At 41.7% G+C, this 21,291-nt stretch overlaps 1 protein-coding gene across 3 annotated transcripts in view; it reads right to left on the bottom strand.

Annotated features, from left to right (window-relative positions):
- The window catches only part of NAV3 (neuron navigator 3), a 509,706-nt gene extending 493,453 nt beyond the window's left edge, over window positions 1-16,253 (bottom strand). Inside the window, exon 1 of one of the 3 annotated variants that reach the window (XM_038153422.1) lies at window positions 16,134-16,253. The gene's annotated coding sequence lies outside the window, so the exon portion shown is untranslated. Of the gene's footprint in view, window positions 1-14,235; window positions 14,954-15,440; window positions 15,551-16,133 lie in introns of those variants that run through there. The other 2 variants (XM_038153423.1, XM_038153424.1) reach the window with 2 other exon arrangements.
- Window positions 16,254-21,291: the final 5,038 nt, after the last annotated feature.

Below are 21,291 nucleotides of genomic sequence, written 5' to 3'. Positions count from 1 at the left end.
CATTATCACAGATAACGGCTTCCAACATTTAGCTCAGCATTCATTGAGTAAAGAGTATTTTCCTCATAGTGCCTCACTGCTCTGTCCTCTACTTTTGCCACTGCCACACAGGGAGCTACAATAGGAGGGAAAACTGGACCTCGTCTGACCTTGGCCAAGAGTGCTTGCACATCTTTCCAGGCAGGTTTCTAAGAAGATCGCCTTCAAAAACAGTTATATTGCCCACAATCAGTGCAACTGCCCGGAACTGGAAAATCAGATTCCTGTTATATTCATGGAAGTGAGGTGCAGCACACAGGGATATCCCAGGGAGCAGACAGGGAGAGAAGAGAGGGTCAGAGTGATGCCACACAGGCAGCAGCTCTGTGTGACACAGCCCTGAACTGTCACCCACCCAGTGACACTGCAGGAGCCTTGCTGCAGGATGGTACCTGTTCTTCTCTGAAAGGCTCAGGTAGTCAGTCCTGCAGCTGTTCAGAGACAGCATGATCTTCCAGCGGTGTTAATGGCTAACAAGCACCAATTTGGCACCCCAGTGCTGGAGCTAATAGTTCAGTTTAGATCAGAGACTAAAGGTGCAGCATATATCCCCACAACGTGAGATAGCCTTAGCAGAGAAAAGATTACAAGTGATGGTCAGATTGGAGATGAATGAGGATAAAAAGAATTTTGCAAACTTCTTCTTTGAGGTCTATTTTTAAATATGATGTATTGGCCTTGACCTGTTTGTGTGCCTAGAGAAATTCCTTAAAGAAAATGATTAAGAGAAGAGATCATTATAAAGATGAACACCATGTGAGCTTTTTCTCTTAATATTATCTTGGGAAACCTCAAAAAACCACAGTTGATATAACTAAAGACATTTTAAATTCCATGAACCCCTATGTTACAGGAGAAGCACACGCTGCACAAATGGGCAGCAGTATAAATGCCTGCTTCCCACAGCATTAATTCCCTCATAGATTAGCTATAGCTATAGTAAAAATCTGCTGAATTTTAGAGAAAAAAAATCCTGCTTTTCTCTGTAAGCCTGCTTCTTTTGAGTGTGAAAATACATAATATTTAAGAAGTTGAAAGTGACTTCGATGTCCACATCCCACTGACCTGGCACAGGGAGTGAGGCAGTTGCTTCCACTGTCTTTTGCTGAGTTCCTTCAATAGCAACAAATCTACAGAGCGCCAAGATTGATCTACATGGACATTTACCAATTACATGGGCTTACCTGACCTGATCCTTTTTTTGACTATGTGTAAATATAAAGTAGAAGCATAGTACCAAATATTACAGAACCAACTCCTGGTTGTGGCACAATAAGCTAAAAATTCTCTATATTAAAAGTTCAGCTAACCTGCTTAGGACAGCAACAGTTTCTGCCAATGGAATGCTCCAACCTCTGGGTTCAGCTGTTCTTCCCTCTTAAATCTTTCTTTGCTAACGCAGAAACCACACTGGTATTAGCAGACCTAAAGTGATGACACTTCAACTACCCTGTAGTTTACATGCATTTTTGTGAGAGCACAGAAACCTGATATTTGAAATGAGGCAACAGGCAACTCTCATCTTAAAAGAAAAAAAAACAAAATGGATAAAAATCAGAGATGCTTTCTTTTTTTTTCTTTTTTTTTTTTTTTAAGAAAGATAGGAAATATGTCTATTTTAGGGTTTGGATGAAAATTATTTTAATTAATAGCAGAAAGCTTTTTTTTTTTTTTTTTTTTTTTTTTTTTTTTAAATCAGCATGCTTTCCAGAACAGCACATACTTACTACATTCCCCTGGCTTTTTTTACTGCCATGTTTTTTTTTTAACCTACCCCTTCACCCTTTTCCTCTTTTCACTTCTTTCCTGTTATGAGAACTAAACTCATTTGGAACTCTGCGCTGAGAGAAGATGTATAGGGAAAATTCTGGTCTTCACAAGGTGCCATAAGCAGGCCCAGGCTCACTCTCACCTCTGCTGGTCGCTCAAGCTGTGCTTGAAGTACTCTCAGCCTTTGGCTCCCAGCTTCACACCGCGCCGTAATCACAGCAGCATCTTTGTTATACCTGAGCATCCTGGCTGAAAATGCAAAGGTAGTCTCCAAACAGGCCCTAGTCCATTAAAAGCAGCAGGATCAGGACCTCAAAGTGTATTCTGGATTGAACAGGGAGCCACTGGAGTGTGTAGAGCATTAGTGTGATTTGCTCCTGGTACTCCTTCCTCCCCAGAAGACACACCAGTACAAAACTTTTAGCAGTGGCTTTCACCTTCTCTGTAGCTTATGTCTCTGGCATGATGCCCTAAATCTTAAGTTATATGAAACTGGAAGGGATTAGCAGCTTCAGTTTCATCAATTATATTACTTTTAATTGCCTTGAAGGATTCATTTTTCTTCACTCCAGTAACCTTTGGCAGCAATCAGCAGTTCAAACACTACTCCCACACACAGCAGCTCTTTTCAGTCATATTACGTTTACTGAAAGGTCCTTAAGAAACAAAAACAACCTCATTCAGATAGCTTTGCAGATGTATTTATTTAAGTTCCACCTCTGATAAAATAAAAAGATTAAGTATACTTCGGAGAAGCAAGAAAATGCTTCATCATCACCAGGAATGGGCTTTAAATTCTTGTCTATGTTTTACAAACAGCATAATCAAAGTTCAATAGAGAATATGCAAAGATTGCAAATCTATAGCAGACAGAGAAATTTACATAAATAACAGATATGAATATCTGATGTTTACAGAAATAAAACTGCACACCATGCAAACAGATTAAAGTCTACAACTAAAAAACATTTCATTATGCTGATTTTTCAAAGCAAAGCTCATTGTAGGTGCATATGTAGGAGACAGTCATGTAATGCGAGGAGGAACATCTATAGTAAAACAGTATATATATATTGCTATGCTGTATTGCTACAAGAAATTTGGATTAAGGATTGGATGAAAATGGGGATTGTTTCCCCTTCAAGACCTTTGAACTTCACAGCTACAGCAGAGATCTGTACAATTCAATGGGAACGTGGTACCCAAAGACCTTTAACAACCCTAAAATATCTGTTCTTTAATATCTCACGTTGAAAGTGGGAATTTGATTTTTTTTTTTTTTAAGGGGGTCATGTAAAATACCATATCAAGTAAATTGCACTGATCACACTGATTCTGTTCTGGAAATATGACAAGGTCACATACAAAGATGACAATTTACTTATTACTGTGAGTTAAAATGTGAAATATAATAAGACTGTCAGCAGAGCAGTATTTAGCCCAATTCGTCCACCCTAGAGCTAGCCTTTCTCAATGCATGGCTGAAGTTTAATAAGCCAAACTGGATTCTTGCAAGTGGTTTCCTTTGGGAAGCAGGAGGACCCTATAGGTGTGACAGACGCAGAATTTTGTCTAATGCTCATTGTTTGTTTTTTTTAGGATAAAACACTGGTTTACACTTCCAGATAACACTGGTTATCTGGAAGACACTGACATCTTATCGTGTTAAGAGTACTCACACAAAAACAAAAATAAGAAAGGGAATGTGAAGAAGCTAGCCTACAAACTTCAGGAATTAAAAAAAAAAAAGAAAAGGAAAAAAAAAAAGGCTGAACACCAAAATTCCCTAAAAAGCAAGGAGAACCAATACCTCACATCTCCAAACACATTTTGTTCGACAAGGTCACCCTCCTAATTCAGAGAATTCAGTTAATCCTCTGGATGAATGCAGCATGTGTTGCACTCCCAATGAAACCACACAGGCTTCAAATAAGAGGCCATCAACTACTGCTATAAATGCAGTCAAATGGCTGGGAGCCTGAGCAGCGTAATTTGATTTTCCCCTTCCCAATAGAAAAACAAAACAAAGAGAAGTGTATTACTGTTGAAGGTGCGCATCATTTAAATGGCCAAAAGGTGCCTTTCCTTCTAAATTTTAAAAACATTAATCAAGAATAAAATAAACAACATGTGCAGGTCAAAGGTTAATATCCCAGGGTCTTTAATGTGCATTTACCACCCACTTCTTTTCCATTAACACCATCACCTCCTCCTTGTCTTTCAATACCCCTCCAACTATTCTTGCCTTGTGTCTCACTTATTCACACAACTGAAAAGTAGTAATTATTTTGCAGTTAATCTTCAGGAAACTGCTGCATAGAAAACAGGCTTTGCCTTCTGTTCCAAAGTCTGAAGGGAACGACCACTAGAGAGAAGCTACTGTTTCATTTCTCCTCTAAAGAGAGTTTGCCTGGGTTTTTTGGGTTTTTTTTTGTTTTGTTTGTTTATTTGTTTAAAGATTAGAAGATCAGTTTCACTATTACCTTGAAGACACTGACATCATAACACAACAAAAATATCATAAGCAAGACGATAACCAAGGTCTATGGAGGAGATTTTGATTTTAGAGATAATGGCATTAATCCAAGATAGCTTTAAATTATTTAAATAATGTGACTGTAGAAATTCATAAGCACTTTTCAGGATAGAGTATGGCTCTAATTATATCTGAACAATTAACCTTTACAATTGTGCTGTTTAGAATGCTTCTCTGAGTGGGTATATTCTTAATAATTGGGCCATTAATTAAAATTGCTTCTCAAGGGTTGCCAGAAATCTTCAGTAAAAAAAAAATATATTGGGCTGGGATGGAACCAGCCAAAATAATCCCTCTCTGAATGTGTGTTCTATCATATTCACTGGGAAAAATAAAAACCAAACAAAAAAAAAAAAAAACAAAGAAAAGCAAAGAGAGGAAAGCAGACATTGTTCCTATATGTTCTTTACTTATCTAGAAAATATAAAGCAGTATTTGAAAAATTTCAAAAGCATTTTCATATCAATAAGGAAAGGTACCAAAAGGGTAAAAAGATAACTTAATTTTTTTTCTTCTGTTCTTTCCAACAAGGTAGAATGAACCTATTGGTATAATACATCTTTTTCATTTCTAACACTGATGTTTTTTTAATTCTCCCTAAACTGTCTTCATGATACTAAGCAAATCTCAACATCATTACTTGTATTTACAGAACGAAGATTTTTCCCAAGTCGTCCTTTCAGCAGTGAAAACAAAGGCTACTGTATTTACTCAGAAAATATTTCTCAAACTCCATTAAGTGATTATGTTAGAAATTAGAGTAAAAAAACCCACCAGTGAGATTTAAACACCTGTATATCTCAGTCAGGAGACTCTCTGCCCTCTGGCACATCAAGGCTGGTTGGAGAGACCGAGCTTGCAAGTTCCTCATTAGGTTTAATTCCACTCTACTGAACACATGCTTTACTGAATTAAAGAAATAGATAAATTTATAACTGCTCTTCAAGAGTAGCAACTTGCACTGAACATCTTTGATTTTAGCAGGTAGATTAAAAAAAGATCTGACTTCTGATTATATCCAGACAAGCTTCCTGGTGAATACTCTCAGGTGACAGCCCAGATTCAAAACCACAGATAAGTCTGGGATCTGTAAGTCCAAAACAAGTCTCCTTATAACTTCAGGCCTTATTGTATTGTGTCGAGTCCATTAACCTTATTGCTAATTACTCTTCTGTTGTGGAGTTACTCTGTGCTGCTCTGGATGGGAAAGCACTTCACATGTGCAGCAGGATGTACATTTTATGATTACTCTAGCCAACTCCAGAAATCTGTCAGGGAAGGCCATTTTTATGCCATGTAGAAACTTGCAAGTTCCAACTTTGCAGACAGATTTCTTCAGCCTTAAACTCAAGTGCCTCCATATCTGCTATTTGCTCTCCTGCATGCTTCAGGCAAAAGGTTGTAGGGCACTGTCAGGATTTTCACATCAGACACACGGAAAATCTATTTCAGGATCTCAAAGTGGAAAGTGGTAGCATAGGTCACTTAACACTATCGGTCATTTTATCTCGCAGGAGACATGGATGAGAGGGCTGGGTAGAAGGAGGATGATGCCTCAAGCAGCTCAGAACTGGCTCTGTCCTCTACCCCCTGAAATAGCATGGGTCCACACAGGGGCTAATACACACATGCACAGCTAGGAATGGGCATTTGTGGTTTTTTAAACACACACTGTTATTCAGCAAATTGGGCAAGTGGCTTAAAAAAGAAAGAGAAACAAACATCTTGGGCCCTCTTAAACTTTCCATTACTCACAGCTTCTGAAAATGCATATTTTAGTTTTTTCCCTTTTTCTTCTCAAAATGTGCCACACATTTTCAGAAAATTAATGTGAGGATTGATAGTGCTAACTTTATCAGCAGTGCATCTGCATTTTAATAACTGAGTCAACCTTAGGCTAACATTAGCCTATGCAGTATTTGGTGGCACACACTGGAAATCCTGTGTGCCCGTGCAACAATGAAGCAACAGGAAGGAACCTAGCACCAAGCTTCATTTAGTGTTCTGTCATGTGTAACTCTCCTACTGGGGCTACAAAGAAACTGCCAGGTAGTCCAGGTCCTACAAGAGAAAGAAACTGAGCTAAGAGATGATGCTGAGGCCATCCTTACTTCAGTTTAGAACCACTCTATCTGCAAGGGACAGTGTGTTGAACCTCCTGAGGCCACCTCCCTCTCCCTCCTGAGAGAAACCTTACTCACCCCTCTCATTCTTCAACAAAGGACATACCAGTTCGGCAGCTCTGACTGGTGAAGATCACAAAATATGTGTGTTGGAACATCAGAAGCATCTGCTTCTGGCAAATGTAGTGCTTGTAGTTCAAATACCCAAGAATCTCTGCCACCTAATGGCTGGAATAAATCAGGATTTGACTTGCACACATTGACTAATCACCATAAAATGAAAAATATTGGAACTCAGAGCCTAAAAGTCTTTGCATGAAAAACTAATGTGATATTAGTAGAGTGAACAGCAGTATGAAAATGGAAGGAGCATGTGATGGGACTGGCAAAAATCTGCAGGTAAATCTCAGCTATATTCAGGTCACGAACTCAACTCCCTTGTTACTTCCGAGCTTGAAATTTTTTAATAGAAGGAAATAAAATGTGAGAGAGAAGGGAATAAATTATCCTATTTTAACATCATTGAATTATGCGCCATGAAGTTACTGCACTGAAGTTTTCATCAGCATGAGTAGAGGATGAGTAAGCTAGGGCGGAGCAGATTGCCAACAACAGCCTTTAGCTATATCATTCTGTAAGCTTTAAAAAGTGCTTGTAAATTTGTACACTTGGGAATTTCATGGACCCACACCTGATGTTAATCTGGTCTTTAATCATGTCATTGATGCTAGCAAATTCTTGCAATGATCCTTAAGAACTAGGGAAACTGATTTTACTTTACACAGGTTGAAAGCTGTTAACTACTTTGCTGTTCAACATTTAGGCTATCAGTTATTCTGTGCGTGTAACCAGCATGGTTGCCTACTTTTCTAAGGCAGATTACAAATAATAAATTAAAAAACGTAGAAATAAACCAAGGACATACCCCAAATGACCACAGAATATGACAGTGCTTTCAAGATAGTCAGCCAGTTGTCTCCAAAGTGGTTATTTTACATCCAAAAGATAACTTAAGGAGCTTTGGTTTTTACCATAACACAAATTATTTGCAATATACTATGCAAGAAAAGGATACAGTATTTGGTGTAGACCAAAAAAGTTCTTTTACAACTGAGATATTTGTCAATTCCCCCCAAATGAAAATAAAAATCAAGGGTATTTGAGTTTATTTTTCTATCAAGGCATACAAAATGAATAGCAAGGACATGGGCTAGAATGTAGCAAGAATTGATTCTTCTATGGATGATATCACAGAAAATTATCTTACAGCCAACTTATTGTAAATAAGGAAATTTATGTTTTGTTTCTAATGTAGTAGACCTTTAAAAAACAAAGTACAGAGCTTTAGTCAAAACTGACTCAGTGTAAAAGTCAGTGTTCACAAACTGACTCCATGAAAATGAACAGCTAGAGATAACAAAATAATCACAAGGACACAAGCATCATTTAAAAGGCACTACAGAAAATGTGGATTTAAATGTTAGTAGCACACTGTCATCCAAACTAATAGTGTGTCAACATTAGGCTCAAATGCTCACTTGCATCTTTTTTAGTGCCACTATTGCATGCAAGACTCCCATAACATGTTTCCATTAACCAGCCAAACCTAGCTGAGTGATGCAGACTGTCACTTTGTTTTTTATCTGTTTATTAATAACTTGGGGTGAGAAACTGCTTACATGTATGAGCATGTATAGTCCTTGTACTACACTTATAGTAACTTGTTATAGAAGTCCATTCTTTTAACTCCTTTTAGCTACTTATTAAAAACTAACTAAAATGTCTTTCAGTTCAGAATGTGCTGAGCATTTTCCAGCAATGGGAAATCTACCACCCTTGTGAGCAACCTGTTCCAGTGTCTACCACCCTCATGGTAAAAAATGTCATCCTTATGTCCAATATAAATCTACCCTCTTTTAGATTAAAGCCATTACCCTTTGTTCTATCACACAAGCCCTGCTAAAAAGTCTGTTTCCATCTTTCTTGTACGTCACTTAAGGTACTGAAAAACCACAATAAGGTGTCTGTGGAGCCTTCTCCAGGCTGACAGCTCCAGCTCTCTCAGACTGTTTTCATACATGAGGTGCTCCACCCCTGTGATCACCTCATGGCTCTCCTGCAGACCCCTCCAACAAGTCTACGTCCTTCTTATGCTGGGGACTCCAGAGGTGGATGCAGCAATCCATGTGGTACCATGAGGGACTATGGCAGAGTAGAGGGGCAGAAGCTCCTCCCTCAACCTGCTGGCCACACTGCTTTTGTTGCTGCCCAGAATACAACTGGCTTTCTAGTTACATCCAGCTTTTCATCTGCCAGTATCCCTGATTCCTTCTCAGCAGGGCTGCTCTCAATCCCTCCATCCCTCAGCTTTTATTTGGGGCTGCCCAACTCAGGTGCAGCACCTTGGCCTTGTTGAACCTCATGAAGTGCCCATGGGCTGGTTTCTCCAGGTCCAATCCCTCTGGAGAGCATCCAATCCCTCAGTTGTGTCAACTGCACCACTCAGCTCGGTTCTCTGCAAACTTGCTGAGGGTGCACTCAATCCCACAGTCTATGTCACTGATGAAGATATTAACCTGCACTGGTCCCAGTGCGGACCCCTGAGGGACAGCCCTTGTCACTGACCTCCATTTGGACACTGAGTTGCTGACCACCACCCTCTGGATGTGATATCCAACCAATTCTTCATCCACCTAACAGACAATTCATCACATCCATTTCTCTTCAATTTAGGGAGTAGGATGTTTTGGGCAACTGCATCAAAGCCTTTACAGAAGTCCATATAAACACTATCTGTAGCCCTTCCCCTGTCCACAGATGCAGTCACTCCATCACAGAAGGCCCCTCAGCTGGTCAGGCAGGACTTGCCCTTGGTGAAGCCACTGTGGCTGTCTCCAATCACTGCCTTCTCCTCCACGTGCCTTAGCACAGATTGTAGGAGTGTTAGTGTTGGATAGAGGGAGGGAGAAAAAAGCTAAATGGACATTGCTTTTATTTAGAAGTAATTCATGATCTGGGCACTGTATTCTACTAACAATAAAAGTCTCAGCAGGGTGGTTTTGAACTCGTATCGGACCACTTGGGAGTGTTTATTTCTACCCAGCTGTCCAGACTGAAACCTACTTATCAATGCAGAGTTTCTTTGCCTCTGCATTGAAATTATCTCCAATACTCTGCCAAAATAATGACAATGTTGTGACAGTCTCTGAAGGTTTGCTTTGATTACCTCTGCATCATGGTGACACAGAACCACTGGATTGCTTTGATACTCAAGAGAAAGGACAACAGGTTACATAAACAGTGTTTTCTAGCCACAGAAGATAAACAAATTCCTCCCAGACCCTCTAAAGTAACAGCCTAGTTCATTTATTACTGCTTCAGACTAAATCACTGCTAGGTTTTTTCCCCTAAAACTGGTGTGTGCGTGAGTGCAGACATGACATACTTCACTTGCTTTCACTTTTACTGAGTCAATTCCTACATGCAGTTACTCCTTTCTTATATTCTTCAGAATTATACTTCTCAGTTTCCTCACATATCTCTTAAAGAAGTCATGCCCCAAAATACAGCAGCTAAAGCTTCACAATTAAATAATAGTGATTTTGCTGGAGTTTCATATTACCTAATAGTTTATAGTGTAAGTCAGTGCCTTATGCATGCTGAAATGCCTTCAAATAACTGCATCAATTCTCCAGTGTATGTTCCAAGACATACTGACTCTTGCTTTAACTATTTTGGTGTCTTGGATGACTAATCAGCTTTGTTGTGAGTCAAGACTTTCTGTAAGGATATGTGGATTTGCTGCTTCCAGAAGAGCAATACTGCATGAATTCGCAATGGTTTTAAATAGATTGTAACAACCCTTATCATCTTAGGCCCTTCTGCAAATTCATCAGCTGTTCCATCAACAATTTTTAACTGCCAGTTCCTCAACATTATTTTAACTTTTGCCAATTTCATGTACTTCCCCCTGCTTTATTGATTTTTAAAGCTTAATAACAACATATTAGGACATAGTCCAAGGATGAAAGTTTTATAGTCCAGCTGGAGTTTTACCATAAAACCCATTCATCTGCAGTAAACAGCATTGTTCATAATGAACAAATAAACAATTTTGGTTTTGACATGCTCTTCCAAGTTGCCGTGTTACCTAGAATTGGTTTTCTTTTTAACACAAAGACATGGACATCTATATAAAAACAAGGTGGAAGTGAACAAATTGGCCAGAAAAAGTTAGATGTTACACACATTTGAGGAAAAGTAACATTTCACTGTAAGAGTTAATAGACATCACTGTGAAAAAAGACAAATATAAACAAAACAGAACCCTTAATACAATAATGACTCCTGAAAAAGGTAATTGCACCATAATTTCATATCTGTAACTGTAAACTTAATTAATGCTTCATTAACAGATTGTAGCATCTTCCTTATGGAGGATATTTCTTCCCAAACCTAAAACAGTGATTCTGCTAGTCTTCAGCCAAATATTTTGTTTCAAGCAGCATCTATCATCTTCTTAATGAAAATGTCAATAACACAGAGAGAAGCAGCACATTTTCCACAAAGAACAGATGTAAAAGATATATATTTCTATGTAATAAATCTAATGTGAAAAATATCTCAGGTTGTTTTTATGACATGTAAACCTGTTAGATTTATTTTCCCTCTAAATAAAATTATTTAGTACACTGCAGGACATCCCACCTAAAAGTACTCCAGCATCACATTTTATTTCTCTATGAGCAATAAAAAATAACAAAAAAATTTCTTGTTTTCTATTTGACACTGACAGAAGATTGATTAAAATCTGGGGAAACAACAATTGCTACTATTTCTGTCAGCTCTCAGTCAAGCGTTCTCTCTTACAACCCTTACTAGCGCTTAGGCTTTTTTAACTTCATGTAAATATTTTTCTGGTTCGGTATAAATATAAACTCACTTTATTAACACTATTAATTCACCAGCTTTCAGTTACTGCTCAATTATTTGCAGTGTTTCCATCTAAAAGGTATCATCAGTGGGCTACCCTCCAAGAACCAACTGGGACCACCTCTGTTTCAAATTAGAGCTTAGCACCTACTGCTGCAGAACAAGTAAACCAAACAGTCATGACTGTATTGTGGTGCAAGAGAATGCAATTATTATTGTTTAAATTAAGTTCAGAGATGGAAAGTCACCAGAGATCGAAAGTCATCACTAGACACAATGGCATGACCTTATTTTTCTTGCTCACATTTCCTTTCTGTCTGCTGGAATTAGTCTAGAAGGACACTGCTGTCTCATTTGAAATACGTCTCCTGACGTACGTGTCTGGATGTGGAACACATTTGCTCTGTGGAGCCATGAGCCTGACTCATTCTGTAGACTCCATTTAAACACTGTGAACCAGTCAAGGCAGTAAGTGACATTTACCTGCCTCTTCCTGAGAGACCTGACCATCTCCATCCACAAAAATTAACAGCCAAAGCTCAGTGGATCTCAAGATCCACTGGCTCCATTTCAGACAAATCCCTGGAAAAAGCCTTTTTTGCCATCCTGATACAGTTACACAGAAGGGAGCATTAGTGCTTGCACCATCCAACACTGTCCCCAGAGGACACCTGATTTGCATGCAGAAAACCATGTGAACCAGTGCTCCAAGAAGCTAGTGAGGACCAAGAAGCTCTGTCAGAAGAAGGATTGACCTTTTTAAATGCTTCTGTCCTGCACAGGGTTTCTGCAATGCCTCTAGGTAGTCCAAATCCAGAGGACTGAAAGCAGAAACAAGGACTGGTGAGCCTTGGGAATGCTAAGAGATGGGACTCAAAGCTGAATCCTGGTCTGCTAATGTCCAGTTGAGAAGAGAGGACACCTCATTCTCCCGTTATCCTATCTGTCTTTTTTGGGTTAACAGATGAACATGTGTCACTCAATTAAATAGATACAATTCTAAATATAGATGGGGAAGTGGAAAAAAAAAAACAACTACAAGGTGTTATTTGTATGCAGTCATTTTCAAGAGCAGAAGAGAAACACTAGAGCACAAGCAAAACATACAGCAATTACCAATATAAATTACATATTTTACAAAATGTTTCTTCAAGGAAATTTTACCACGTTATTTCTTATAATGGTTGTCACGCAGACAGCGAGAATGTGGGTCTGATTTGACACTGACAAAATCCTAAGTCTTTTCATGGCAAGCATAGTATCAGGTCCTTGCAATGTGTATTATACTGATTGGCATAAGCAGAACGAAATAAAAAACTCAGTAGTGGTTTTGCCCCCATCTTGCTTATTTCTCTGACATGAAACATGAAGTTTATCTTAAAGAGGCCCAGTTTTCAGAAGCCAGCATCCATCTGTGATAACAATTTTCCATGCATGCATTTATTTTGCGGTAATAACTGATCTACATATAAACAAACCAGTTCCTTACATACAAATTCTAACAGTTCTCAGGCAGATTATTTCATCAGCACGTGCAGGCAATACCACAAGGAGGTTAGTACAAAAAAATGCATACGCATCAGTGCAAGTCAGATTCCCTGCTAAAAAACTCAGCTACACATCTCCCAGCCGTACACCTCTGATCCATCTCAATGTGGAGCATAACTGTAAAATTTAGCACAAATTAGATAACACTTCTCCAAGAAAATGAGAAACTCTGCATTATTACATCCCTGTGTTACCAATCAAACATAATGAATTTTTGATCCTCTGCAGTATAAAGCACAGCACTGCCAGCCATCTAAAGCAAACATTCCCAGACTCTGAAACACAGCTGTAAATATTCTTGCCCAGGGTTCTGATCTTGGTGGCAATTTCTGGCATTGACTCATGCCTACTTTTCCTAAGTCCATACCAGTAAAATCTGGATAAAACAACAGCTTTATGAAGGCTTTTGTTAGTTCCTGTGAATTACTGCAGCTAGCTGTCCAGTGATATAAAACTGACATTATTTTTACAATTCTCTCAAACTGAAATTCAAACTAATTTCAGCTATTCGCTCATAGTATTTTTAGTTGAATCAATATAATTCAGCCATTTTGAAAGCTGTTACGACACACATAAACTAATACATACATGAACACATTCCCTATTACAGGAGAATAAAGGTTATGCTGCAACTCTTTTTTATACACATGTAATGTTTAAGTGTTCATTAGAGGACCCCAAGAGGGCCATGTGTTCCCTCAATATACTGTAAGTGCTTTTCTCCCTGCAAGGTAACAGCCTCACATCTCCTGCACTTTAATCCATTCTGTGACTGATGGTGACCCCTCCTCACAATGCATAGCAATATTCACTGGTAAAAAGCCCTTCAACTGTTCTGAATTTGGCCCCCTGAAGTCATATTACCATAGGAGTTTTTTATTTTAACTGTGGTAGTCTAGGCTAGATAGCGTGTGAACTCAGGAAAGTAAGTATATTAAAAGGTTGCTCAATTCTTAGATCTGATTTTTTTTCATATTTAAAGCCCACAGTAGGGGAAAGAGGAAAGAATGATTTTTTTCTCCTTGCAGCACTTCAGAGTCAATACATTTACCAAGATACAATCTGAATTCCATTCTGAGTTGCAGAATGGTTAGCTAATTGGCAAGCACATACAATTTAAGAACTAGATTTCGTAGATTAAACTCATTACTTCAAGCTTTTTATGTTAGGCTCTGAGTCCCCGCATAACCTCTTCCCCTGCCGATTATCTGCCCTGCTCCCTTTTCATATTTCACTCTCCTGCTTCGGTGCTGTAATCCAATGCTTTCTCTGGAAAGGTTGCCTCACCTGCCCCCAGTGTTTCCTCCTGTCCAGGCCCCCTCTCTTGCAGCCCCGGCTCCTCATTCCCCAGGCTTGACCCGAAGGTTATGGCAGTCCTCTCTGAGCCACCAGCACCTCGGCACCAATGCCTCGTCTCTCTGAACTGTTACATTTCCCAGAATGAAGCCAGTTACCAGGCGGCGGCGGCGGAGCTGGTTGTTGATCTGTGATACCCTCCAGCTGACTGCCTTTTTAGCATGCACGATCTTCAGGCCACAGACTACGCCTTTCTTTTGTGTCTGGAAAGCCTGTAGCAGTTGCTGGGCACTAGGAACAAACCAACCTTTGTATCGGGGGCTACAAAAACTCTTCTTACCTAAGAGGACTGCAATTCCCGTCCACCTTCACTAAAGAGAAAGATTAAATGAGGTCCAGGGATGTTTATGAGCATGAGTAGACTACTCCGAAGGAAAGCTTGTTTTCTATGTTGACTGTTTTGCACAGAAAATAAAGCTCATCAAAGGCTAGAAGTTGCCTTTACTTTGAAAGAAATACGTCATTTTCAAATATGCTAAGCAGGTTTACTGTTGATAACCCAAGAGTTATTGACCTTGTATTCCAGCTGTTCTCAGCGTGCACTTTGGCTTTTTCTGTAATAAGATCATCTTACCAGCAGATGATTATTGATCACTTATGACAGAAACAAAAAGCCTTGAGCAGACTAAGCTATTCATTGTGCTCAGTGCAAAATGATGTAAAAATTGACAAACACTCCCCTCTTCCTACCCACCCCAACTCCCCCCCCATCCCCTGAAAAAAAAGAATGTAGTCACAGTCAAAAACACCATTTCAGGATGAAACCCAGAGCACTAGGAAAGATGGCAAGCAACAGTAAGTTTTACGAGAGACTGCCTGGTGAACTACTACCACCTGGCAAGAGCCATAGCACTACCAACCAAGTATGATCACAATTGGACTAAGTCCTCACCAGCTAACCCAAACCTGCCGGGGCCTTCCCCGTGCTGCCCACCCAGGAAGGGGAGAAAATGTAGGGCTGCATGAGAAGGCTGTGGGGCAGGGCTGGGTGGCTCAGGACCCACGGGGCCATCAGTATCCTTGCCAACCCAACGCCGACGCAGTGGCAAGATGTGCTCCCCATCCCCAGGTTCTCTGGACGGGCACAGGCAGGTGGGCATGGAGCAGGTCATGGAGGGAGAAGCTTCTAGACTAACCTGCTCACAGGTTTCCACGATGTGCTTTCTCCCCCTCGAGGGACCCAGACCGTGACACCCGGCTTGGGGGATGCTTTGGGCTGCTGTGCCCCTCTCCTCTCCGACGCGACGGGCGAGGGCGGTCCCCTGCCCGCCCCAGCAGGAAGGCTGCGGAGGGCAGCGGGGCGCTCCGGGCGGGGGCACGGCCGGGGGCAGGGGACGAGCGGGGATGCGGCAGGTACCGGCCGCGGGAGCCGGGAGCGGGCTGCCGCCTGGCTGTGTCCTCGCTCGCCGCAGATTTTAAGGCTAAGTGCGTGCGATTTCTCACCCTCACAAAAGGGAGGAGGAAGGAAAGATGATCAAGGAAGCAAACCAAGCAGGGGAGCGATGAAGGCGGGGGGGTGGGGGGGGAAGAAGAAAAGGAGGGAGAAACAAAGGGAAGAATAAAACCCTCTCCGGGAGCAAGCAAACAAAGAGGGTAAAAAGAGCTCGGCGGTCTCCTCGGGGGGTAACCTCCCGCCGGGCTCCCCGGTACCGCGGCACCCCGCCCCGACGTGCGCCCCCCGGCAGCCGGCCCGGCTGCGGCCCCGGCCCCGGGCTGCTGCCCACGGCCGCGCACAGCGGAGCCCCGCGGGCAGGACCCCGCGCCTGGCCGCTGTCGCCCTGGGAAGTTCGGCGGCGCGGAAACACCCCCGCGGGGTCGGGGCACCTTACCTGTCGGCTGGCACTCCTCGGGGAGCGGTGGGATGAAGCGGGGGAAAAAAATGGGGAGGAAAAAAATGGTAATAAAGCCACCCCAGTTTCCGAAATTGCACCGCTCGATCAGGTTACTATGGAAATCGTCGCGAGGAGGCAAAAAAAAAAGCCAGAAGCCATCCTCATCCTCTCCGCCTCCGCGAGGCACCGCGGCGCCGGAGCCGCTGCCTCCCCGGGCGCAGGGCTGCGCGCTCCCCGCCGCCGGCTGCTCTCCGCCGCCGCGCACCGGCAGCGGCCCCGGCCCCAGCCCCGCGCCGCGCCGCCAGCGGTGCTGCCCCCCGCCGCACAGCTGGAATTTAAAGGGGCCGTGCTCTCCGGGCGCCGCTGTCCCCGCCGCCCAGGGCCGGCTGGGTGTGCCTTTGTAACCAAAAGTTTCCCGCGGGTGCGCTGAGATACGGGCATCCGCGGGGACACGGGGGATGGAGGAGCGGCGCGTTTGCTGCGCGCAGCCCTGGGCGTTATGAATTATTATAGGCGTAACAGCAGGATCCAAAGGCCTCGACAGAGCTCAGTTGCAAAGAGCGCTGTGCACAGACACGGGTAAGAGGCAGCCCCGGCCTCTGAGAGCTTGTAATGTGAGCAATGAGGGCAGACAGAAGGGAAGAAAGTGTATGAAATGCATGAGGAACGGTTGAAAACTTCCTAACCACCCCAGCCTGGAAATCACAATTTTTACAATGCAAATAAAGACTCAAAAAATACAACAAACAGTTCTGACACAGGTCATCCTACCTGTGTATCTTATTCATAAACAGAAGCTCTTGTCAAGCCTGCCTGTTCTGAGAAGTGAGTTTGGCCGCAGGACACCCAGGCCAGCCTGGAGGCTGGATCCATTTGAAGCCCAACTGTGGAGAGAGCTGTGCCAACAGCTGCCACTCACAGGCCCATGCAGACTTTGGCCTGACTGGGTGGCCAGAGCTTAGCAGCCCTTGCCACCCCTTCACTCTGCCCTATCTATTCCCACCTTCACACATCACACGCTGCTCTGCCCCACTCCCGTGTGAGCCATTTCCCACCACAAGCCCTCTCTCTGCTCCAGCAGCATGGTTCAGGAACTACCACCCAAAGCACGGGTTTTCACCCCGAGAGAATATATTCCACAAGTTTCTGCTGATGGGGAATGAGGCTTCCAAGTTATTCCAGCTCTGAAAAAAGGCTGCCTGCAGAACACAGGGAAACCCCATCTTTGCTCTGTTGTTGCAGTCTAGCACTATATGTGCTTCAGCTCCTGAGAAAGGGGAAAGGTGGGGAAAAAATAGTTTTCAGATGATTGCCTCAAACACCTATGAAGAAAAGGAGTCCCTTCTGGAGTAAAAATGTGCATTTATTCATTCCAGAGTAAGAGCACTTTGCAAGTCATGGATTTAGGGAAGACAGCTTGCAGTTAACAGTTCCCATGATACCTGTGGGTCTTCAAAAAACCTTCATTTTTCCAGTCTGTCAGCCAGTCAAGCCTTGCGGCTCTTTATTTTGCACAAATATTCATCAGTGCTGGTCAGCACAGCTGCAGCTGAAACCACCTCATGAGGTGAGGGAATTACCTACCAGAGGCACGTTTGGATGCAGGAGTAAAAAATAAACAAAAGAAACAAAAAACATCTCCTCCTGAGCTGTGTGGTATTTCCCCATTATGAATAATGCCTGACATTTCAGGTAGCCATTTCTATTTAAGAAAGCAAGAGGCATAAAATATACAGCCTAGTGAGAACTTAGTGTTAAGAAATAAGAAAGGGCTGACCAAAAGGCAAGAATTGACAGCCACATTGTCCAGGAATACAGTTTTCCAAATACCATCATAACTTGAAATATTCCTACCAAAATACCACCATCACTTGAAGTATCCCTGAAAATAAATAAGGATAGATTTTGACCATAGTTTACACCATAAAACACTCTGGGACATCTGAGGCTGCCTTTTCTTAAAGCTGTGAGACAAGAGAGTGGCTGACTATTTTAAAATTAGAATTACAAATATATGACTGAAGATCCCAGGTGACCGACATCTTTCAGAAATGACAATCCCTGGAGTGGATAACCTGGAGGTTATTTCTTTCAGTGCATGAAAGGCACAGAGCAGTGAGTTATCTTGACAGTCTCTGTGCTGCAAGACTTCTTCCTGAAAGGTTAATTGGGTTAGAGGTGTAATTTTTACCCAGCAGAGATGTGCCAGCAGAGGCCTCTAATGTAGATGCAGTTCATACTGACAGAACTATGGTTTTGTTAGCATAATATTTTTCACTGTGGTGTGGACTAATTTCATTTCACCAGCCCAAAGATCACACCTGGTTGTCCAGCCACCTCTGCTCAGCCACTCTGTCAGTGCAAGGTGCAGACTGTGGTACCAAAACAGACAGCAGCATGCGCAAGGCTCCCACCTGCTTTTTGCCAATGACTGCTCTGGAACTGCTGGACTTTTTTGTAAAAGGTTTTGCAAATGGATAGGATATTTTTCTGTTTCCTGGGCTCAACCATTTAATCTTATGCCTCAAACAGTTTTAGGAGTCTGTGTCCGACAGCAAAACAGTAACCAGTCCTCTAGTCCTGTAAGAAGTGATATTCCAAAGCAGAGAAATATCTTGAAAGTTTTCATATCACCAAGAATTTTCTGCAATGGTTTTTGTAGTTTTACACAGAAAATATTTAAATAATTGTCTATTTTTCCCTTTGTTGCAAAACATTTTACTAACAAAGCATGGTGAAGAATAAAAAGTGATTCTCACACAGCTTTAGAATCAACTGCATAGTTATACCTTTCATATATGAAACTTCAACACATTAATTACATTGTAGTTTTCTTCTACATGAGCTACAAACAAGTAGGTTGGTATCATTGACATGAGATGAAATTTATTTCAGGACATACAGTAATTTGAAATTGCAGTATCTTGGCTTGTGTATTTAAATACAATCAATCATCTTAGCTAATATACGTTTATGTAAGCGAATGGCCAAACAATGACAAACTTACAAAGACAAACTAATGTATTATCTCTGTGGACTTTCAGTCCTTTTAAAATTACATCACCATATGACATGTGACCTCATTACAAAGACTAAAGGGGTCTCCTATCAACCATAAAGATTAAACGTTGCTAGTCAAATACATTAGCACCTTTTGCGTGCTAAATCCCCATCTCAGACTAAAACCTGTTTATATGACTCTGGTGTCAGGTGGCAGCAGAAGATTGTGCTTCTTCATCCCCAAAGGATGCTGTATTAAAGCAACTGTTTCTTGCTACAATAATATTAAAAAGTTTGGAAACACCAAGTACAAAAGTTTGTTTTAAAATCTTAACTTAGTCATTCTGAATATTCTCAGTATTTCTGCTATAAAATAAAATGTGAAACCTTTTTAACTTGCTATGAAAAGCATGGTAATCTTGAACCACACATTGGCATGTCCGAATGAAAAATTACAACTGAACCTTTAATATATGAAAAAAACTTTTAGATGAGAATAACCTGGTAAAGCTCAGGCATTTCATATCTTGCAGGTGAACCTGTAGGGGAGCTCTGTGGCTTCTTTCTGCAAAGATACTGGGCAGGACAAGTCACTGACTTATGCAGAACTCTTTCCAGATCTACTAATGCCAGAAGTCCATTTTCACCTCTGCATTTTGCATTCCCCAGATACCTGATATGGCTATTTGTAAGACCCTCACCTGCCTGCCTATCTTCCTTCAGGCACTGTGACAGAACTTCCCCCTTCCACTCTCAGCTGTAAGGTGTCCTCACAATTTCCAGCTTGTCACCTTGCTGAGCCTAGTGTGAGTCCATGTTCCTGATGTCCTGGTCCCTCCCTGCCTCAGCAGGAGATGGAAAGCACTGGTGGAAGATGAAGAGGTGGTGGTTGTGTAGAAGACCACTGAACTCCAAAGCCACCAGCCTGAGCTCCAGGCAACATCCTCACTGGATAGTGTGCACAGCAGGAGGAGTAAGCCTAGATGTACTCCACATGTATTCCAAACCCACAGGCACAACATGTTTACGAGAGGTAGCACCCTGAATGCACTTCAGGAGAAATGAAGGAAAGGGAAAGGAAAGGGTCTATCAAGAATAGACAAGTCCAGTCTCCATCAAGAGAATGATTGAAGACATTCCAGATCACCTGGTTGTTGTTAGGATTGCCTTACCCCTTCTTTGTTTAAGTGCAGCCACCTGGTAAGCACCATCCTCCTTCCAGGTTTCGACAGTCTCCTTTCTGCATTGTTGGCCCTTTTAGGTGATTTTTTGCATTTTTTTCTATAAGTGGAGCTTATTATAAAGTTTTCTGAAACACTGTTGATACTAGAATTGTCACTGATTAAGGGCTGTATCTTCCAGCTGAAAATATGTTCCTTTTTAAGGTGTGATACTGGAGTCACCATCCACTGGCATGTCCATTTTTTCTACAAGGACACACATGAACCCAAGACTAAAGCACTACTGCTTTCAGGTGGCTGGGACATCTCATGGGAGGCAATGTGACCTGAAATATTACTTCCATTCTTTTGTTGTAACACCAGGCATGGGCAAATTCACAAGAATGTGTATTGTGGAGGGGAAAGAGGAGAGAGAAAATGTGTTTTGCCTTGGGAAAAAAATAGCTACAGTAGTTTCCAGATTTCTGTTAGCATATTGATATAGCTTCTGTATTCTGGAGAACTCCTGGCTATATTGTGATGTCTTATCACCTTCTCTTCTCCAAGATGTCTGCAAGACCCATAGCTTTTTCCTTAAGGTTCAAGGAATAATCCCCAGAAGGCTGTAATCCTCACTGAAAGCAAATCATGTGTCCTGATCTCCTGTTTACGTGTACACAAACACATGCACACACACATCTATGGGAAAAGAAAAATACAAAGTCAAGCATTTCCCAATTAGGAAAGAACACAATTTAAATTGTCTGCCAAATTTAATTTGGCCGCTTATGCCTAGTGATACTCTTAAATAAACTCATATAAGTCTTGGTGTACCTGTTGGAGGATGTTCAGTTGATGAGCATCTTCTCAATTATATGTTTTATCCTAATTACTCACGATATAGTGTTGTAATGTCTTTATCATGCCCTGTAGGCAAAATCTTTGCATATCTATGTCCCTTAGTAGTGTAGGCAGTGAAATTTCATCATTAATTA

The sequence above is a fragment of the Motacilla alba genome, chromosome 1A (assembly GCF_015832195.1).
Source record: "Motacilla alba alba isolate MOTALB_02 chromosome 1A, Motacilla_alba_V1.0_pri, whole genome shotgun sequence".
NCBI lineage: Eukaryota > Metazoa > Chordata > Aves > Passeriformes > Motacillidae > Motacilla > Motacilla alba.
Note: the sequence above shows the minus strand (reverse complement) of the source record. Positions and strands in the feature narration are given on the sequence as shown.